The sequence below is a fragment of the Grammomys surdaster genome, unplaced genomic scaffold, assembly GCF_004785775.1.
Source record: "Grammomys surdaster isolate TR1022 unplaced genomic scaffold, NIH_TR_1.0 174, whole genome shotgun sequence".
In the NCBI taxonomy this organism is placed as follows: Eukaryota; Metazoa; Chordata; class Mammalia; order Rodentia; family Muridae; genus Grammomys; species Grammomys surdaster.
Genome location: NW_021604622.1, coordinates 4,656,138 through 4,662,842, shown reverse-complemented (window position 1 = coordinate 4,662,842; position 6,705 = coordinate 4,656,138). Strand labels below are relative to the sequence as shown.

At 39.8% G+C, this 6,705-nt stretch overlaps 1 protein-coding gene across 1 annotated transcript in view; it reads right to left on the bottom strand.

The window, feature by feature from the left end:
- Nucleotides 1-6,705, bottom strand: part of Ranbp3l (RAN binding protein 3 like) — a 49,352-nt gene that overhangs the window by 25,408 nt on the left and 17,239 nt on the right. The gene's annotated exons all lie outside the window — the stretch shown is intronic.

The following is a 6,705-nucleotide window of genomic DNA, read 5'->3' as shown; positions in this document are numbered from 1 at the left end:
GCTCTTTGACTCTGTCTCTCTGTTTCTCTTTGTCTCTCTCTCTCTCTCTGTGTGTGTGTCTGTCTCTGTCTCTGCCTCTGTCTCTTTCTCACTCTCTCGCTCTTGCCCTCTCTCATTCTCTCTTGTTCTCTCTCTCTCTCTCTGCCTGCTACCTGCCAATGAGGATGTGAGCTCTCACCCACTGCTCCAGCATGATGCTTGCCTGCCTGTCACCATGTTCCCTACCATGATGATCATATACTAACCCTCTGAAACTGTAAGCAAATCCTCAATTAAATGCCTTCCTTTAAAAGTTGCCTTCGTCATAGTATCTCTTCACAGCAATAGTAACTCTAACTAAGGCAGTGGACTTTGAGGATTCAAGAGAATGGTGAATTTCCTAACTTTCCCTATCTCCTTCTCTCCCTCCCTCCTTCCCTCCCCCTCCCTCCCCTCCTCTGTGTCTCCGTCTTGTGGCTGTGGATCAAGGCGTGAACTCTTGAGATGTTTCTTTGCTCTACCATCATGGACTTTAACCTGAAACTATTCGCTAAATTAAATGCTTTCTTTCATAAGTTATCTTGATCATGGTATTGTATCACAACAACAGAAAAGTATCTACAATACTTAACTTTGGGGAAAATCTTAACTATTAATGATAGATACAGTTAATAATGGAAATAATACTGGGGTAAAGGGGAGAATGATAGTAGCATGTATATAAGGAGAAAGATAATCTCTTTAGAGTAGTGGTTCTCAACCTGTGTGTGACGATCCCTTTGAGAAACCTCTATCTTCAAAAATATTTACAATCCATAAATTACAGCAACTAAGTCTCAATAATTTTATGGCAGGGGGGTTTCACCATAACATGAGGAACTGTATAAAATGGTTGCATCATTAGGAAGGTTGAGAATCACTGCTTTAAAGGAAGATGCTCGGGAAGATGCTAGGTTCAACTCTAAGTACCGTAAAAATGCCACCCCAATGAAACCATCTCGTAGGAGTTTAAAAAAAACAAAAAACAACATAATTGCCCATCTTTAGAATCTTATCGGGACAGTGCTTGAGAAATCTTTTAGAAGAAAACTTTCAATGGGTAAGAAATCTCATCTGAGAATAATTCTAATTGCATTGTGCCCTAATGTATAAGTGGCTGGGCACATCGGCTCATGCTTCTACCTCAGCTCATAGGAGGCAGAGCTAAGAGGATTGTGAAGTCATTATCAGTATATTGTCTTAGCATGCACCTTTCATGCATGGATGCAGGAATTTGTATCTCTGAACCTAATAAACTCCATCTGAGGAATTTGGAGAATGGAGACTCTGTCTCAAAACAAATCAACCAGCCAAAGAACATAAGAAGCTGGCAGGCAGTAGATTCCATCCATGAAATAATCCCCAAACTCTTATTTTCTCCACTGGAGTTTCCCTATACTAAACTGTGTTTTCAATATTTGGGTTAAAGATTATTAGTTCTACAAAATGTTACAAAATACATAAAACCCCATAGGTCTTACTCATCTCTCCTCGTATCCCTAATCCTTCTTTCCTTCCTCCCCCTTTCTCCCTCCTTCCCTTTTTTCCCTCCTTCCTTCTTTCCTTCCTCCCTCCCTTCCTTCTTCTTCTCTCCCTTCCTTCTTCTCTCCCTTCCTTCTTCTCTCCCTTCCTTCCTCTCTTCCTAACATCCAAATCTATGAACCTATGGGGGGGGCATTCACATTCAAACCACCAGATCACCTGCTGATGATACACTGTTAACGAGCCTAAGTCAAACGTCAATTCACACTATCTTCTTCGAGACATCATTATTGACATACAGTCAGTGGTGTGCTCTGATGCACTAACTAATTTGCATCCCCGAGGTTATCACACAGTCACACCTTATAAACACCAAAAAGAAGAAGAAGAAAAGAAGAAGAAGAAGGAGAAGGAGAAGGAGAAGGAGAGAAGGAGAAGGAGAAAAGAAGAAGAAGAAGAAGAAGAAGAAGAAGAAGAAGAAGAAGAAGAAGAAGAAGAAAAAGAAAAGAAACTCCATCTCCCATGATCATGTCCTGTAAGCTGGTGTCTAAAACTCTACCACACTAACACTAGTTATTCCCCCAGGAACCAGTTGAATCACAATAACTTCTTTTTCCATCCAGCTGAGATACGCTATTCAGTTCTTATGTACCTGCTTTTCCTGCTACGTTACATCTCTCTCTATGTGAACATATAGCAATGCTTGAGGTTACAAGTTGCATAGAAGACACTCACCGGGCTCCTTTTCCCTCCTCTGGGTCCTGTACTGTCAGCAGTGGCTGTGCTACTTTGCTGTAGTTCAGGTGGAAGTAGGTCACTCACTCTTCCTCAATAGCATTTTCTTTTCATTCACTTTCTTACTCTTACCCTGAGTTTTCTTCTGCCTCTCCTCCCCCTTCTTTTAAACCAGTTTAACATCAATATGTTTCTGTACTCAAGCTGTAGCCAGAAGTTGTCTTAGAAACGCTTGCTCCTCCAAATGTGAGGCTTGGGTTGATGAGATGGCTTAATAAATAAATTTCTTGTCACAGGTCTGAGTTTGAATCCTGAGGACTCAAAGCCAGTCGTAATCCTCTTACGCCTATAACAAGATGGGAGTCAGAGACAAGATAATTCTGGGAAGTTTGTAACCAGCTAACCTGCATGTCTCAATGAACAATAAATGACCCAGTGGAAGATAAGAACCAACACTTGAGCCTGTCTCTGACCTCCATCTGTATACACACACATGTATACATCTTCTACATGCTTCTACAGAAGCATCATATACACACGCACACATGTAAAAAGATGTGGTCGACACATATACTAACACCAAGTCTTGGGTCTCTGTGGAAAAACATTGAAACAGAGGGCTATAAGCTATTATAAACAGGCAGTTTTTGTGGAAATTTACCAGCCTGAGTAGTCATAGACCTTGTAATTAGGTAGCCTTGGCAGACAATACCAACTTAGATAAGGACAAGTGAATCATAGGCAGAGTCATAGTTGACCTATCCCCTGAACCTTCACCCAGTCGATACCTTGTTCTGGAAGATATATGTACTCCCCCTGAACACCCACACTTCGGTGTCATCCCCTTCCCCACATCCTGCCTTTTTGTGTTTATAACCCCTATGTAAGTAAGTAAAAATTATGATTGGGTTAAAAAATAAATAAAAATGTATTTTTTTTTAAAAAAAAGATGTGGTCAAGAAAAACCAGCAGCGTTGGCCTGAGTCTGCTAGAGATGCAAACTGTGACTTAAAATCTATATGCTACACACTTTCTTGGTGAGTAAGTCATTCAAGATTCAAGAAGAAATCTTGTAGAACACCAAATTTCTTTCAACCAAGGTCAAATTCATAAAGGTATCAGTAGAGACTCTTGGAGTCAGTGTGTAACTCTGTGGGGCATGCTGAGAAGGCTGGCAATTAGTGAGGAAGGAAATGATGTCATTCAAATCATACACTAAGACTGATTATGATCTAGTGTAAATACACAGACTACTCTACTCAATTTAAAAGAAGTATCTATATTAAGAATATTGAATGTCACTACTGATATTGAACCTAGTCATTTAGATTTGCATGATTTTCTATGAGATGCAGAAGTTTGTCTGATGTTTTAAAAATATGCCTGGAATCTGCCCATTATTTTCATAAAAATTTAAATATCATTGCATGAAATTATTAAACATTAATTAATATGTGTCTGCAAAATTAGCCTGGAAACACACATTTCACCAAAGGCATCTGTGACAGTTCTCAGACTCTTCAAAAGGAATTTGAAACATATGAAGTGTCAAGTATGAAAAAGGATCACATCTTCAGGAAGAGTAGACAAATCATAACAGGTGACTTTAATTACTGCATGGAACCCTGAAAAGGGTTGTTGTTGTTGTTGTTTTGTTCTGTTTGTTTTTGTTTGTTCTTTTTAGAAAGAATAAAATAAACAAAATTCAGAGCTTTATTAAACTCTCCTGAAGATGGTCTGAGACAGACATAGTCCCAGAAGACTGAATTGGTGCCAACTCACACATGAATCACGAATCACAAGCGTGTCTCTAACCATGCTCAGGGGACTCTGTGAAGTGCACACAGAATGAAGGAAGCAGCAAATTGCCCATGATGGTGTTTGAGGACTCGCCTCCATAGATGAGGCCAGTGGGACCACAGATTCTCGTCTCATTATGGTTCTATTTTATGAGATGCTTTGCTCTGGCTCAAAGGAAGAAGACAGGACCCCAGAGTGAATCAGGCAGTCTGCACAGCAGGTTTTCAGGCAGATTCACAAAGCGCCAGCTCAGTGAGTAGGCCCCCAGAGCAATGGCTTCAGGCTGCTCATCCCTGCTGAAATTATAAGCAATTTGTGTATTGTAAATATCAACTGATTGTAAGACCTACAGAAATATGCTAAATAAAAAAATGGGGAAACCCTTTCTTCTGTCTGTGTAATTCTGCAACTTTAAATACTGCTTTCCATTTTTATTAGAAACAGAGCTGTCAGCTGCCAACTGTCGGAAACCTAGCAATTCTTAGTTTGAATTCATTTCTGTGGAATACATACAGAAGAAAAGCAAGTGAAGAACACTGTTTTCCTTTTTCTGACTATGAAGTTATTTCCAGACCTCTAACATTCTGATGTACCCCTAGGTCAGCCATCTTGAAAGAAGCTCCCCCTGCCGTCCATGGGAACAAATACAGAGACCCACAGCTACAAAGGGACAACATGCAGACTAGGAACCCTTGGGATACTTGGTCCTAAATAAAATGTCTCCCTCAAATACCTCCCCTCAAGGACCAGAGAATCATGTAGAAAAGGAGGTGGAAAATATTTTAAGACCTGGAGTGGATGGAGGATCCTAAGGAAGCAAGGCCTTCTAAAAACATGCACATATGAACCCACAAAGATGGTGTCAGCATTCATGGAATCTGCACAGGTTTGGGACTGATGGGGTCCTAGCACTGAAAGGGAAGTAGACACAAGCCCACATCTCTAACCCAGATGCTGTCTCCAACCAATAACTGTTTGCAAATGAAAAAATTAGTTCTCTCCAATGGAGTGTACAAACTGCATATACAAACTACTCTTAAGGCTAGACAACATGCTCATCGGTAAAAGGAACTCATATATATATGTACACCTGCTTGCCAGGAGAGGGCATCAGATCCCATTGCAGATGGTTGTGAGCCACCATGTCCTTTTGCTGGGAATTGAACTCAGGACCTCTGGAAGAACAGCCAATGCTCTTAAATGCTGAGCCATCTCCAGCCCCTATATTATGGTTTCTAGTTCTGTGTTTTTATTGGATTTCTATGTGTATCAATGTGCATCTCTGATCTGTATGTGTTTCTTGAGCTTTTTCTTTTTTTTTTCCTTCTGTCTGTTCTCTTCTATTATAATTTGCTTGGTTTTCTTTTATCTAATTTTATTTTACAGTTATTATTTTTTAGATGCCTATTTGTAACCTAATGAAAGATAAAAGAAATATTTGGGTGAGTAAGGAAGATCTGTGAGGAACAGAGAGTTAAAACCATCATCCGAATATATTGTATTTTAAAAATACCTGTTTTCAATTAAAAAAAGCTATGAATCGAAGAGAATGTAAAATGATCCTCATTTCTTTAAGTTTACTTCCTAATAATTTTTTTAAAAACTATTTATTTTCAATACATTTTATTTTTCATGGCTATCACAACATACTACACTGCATGTTTCAATGTCAAGAGACTACTGTTTGGATAATTTCGTTTCTCCCCTCCCTCTTCAAGGCAGTAACTGACATATGAAATGCTTCTGCAAATCCTGGCTTGTCTTCACCCATTTGCCGTGTGGAATGTTTAACTGGATATGACCCCAAAAAGCACTGTGAACATTAGACTTTGCGGAGTTCTGCTTTTATGCAGAGGCATAATACAAAGACTTACACATTTGCATCATACTTTAGCTATTTTGAAACATATTTAAATCTATTTCTATTTAGCAAGTAAATAAATGATTCCTAGGAGCCGAAATACTGTGCTTTGAGAAGATAAAGACCAAGTTTGCCTTCCTCAGTTTTCTATGTGATTTCGGGAAGCTCATTAGCTCCTCTGAGCTGATCTCATCTGTGAAATGGGATCATAAGACCTCCTTGAGTAGTTATGATTAAGGAAGGTTACTACGGTAACCACTGACCACAGTGCCTGGCTTGTAAGAAAAATGTTTCAGTTCTTACTACAATGACATACTCTTCAGGAGTGACTTATTATACCCTTTATCCACAGAGGAATTAAGACTTAAAAAACATGTCATGTGCCGATGTCATACACAGAGTACCAAAGGTTCCAAGTCCTCATAGCTGATTCCAAATCTCCTAGCTTTTGTATCCATCCAGCCTCCATGTGGACTTCCACTGTAAGGTCTAGGACAGTTGTTTCTGCAGGGCGGTATGCCTGGATAGATCGGCTCTTTCCTGCTCCTTTGGACCCGGACAGGTCTGGTGGGGATGTGATCTGATGCTGCATGTGTGTTCCTACACATTGATTTTTGCCTTTCGAGCTATACAAAAGGAATCTTTTCTTTTTAGTTACATGTTCCCATTCTGACCCTAAGGAGGTTCGTTCCAGAGTGTCTGCCCGTAAAGGACATGGTGAACCTACCAACGCTTAGTCTCATGTCAAAGGGCTTAGCCACTGGCAAAACAATAGCAGAAGAATGTGTTACCACTGACAAGAACATACC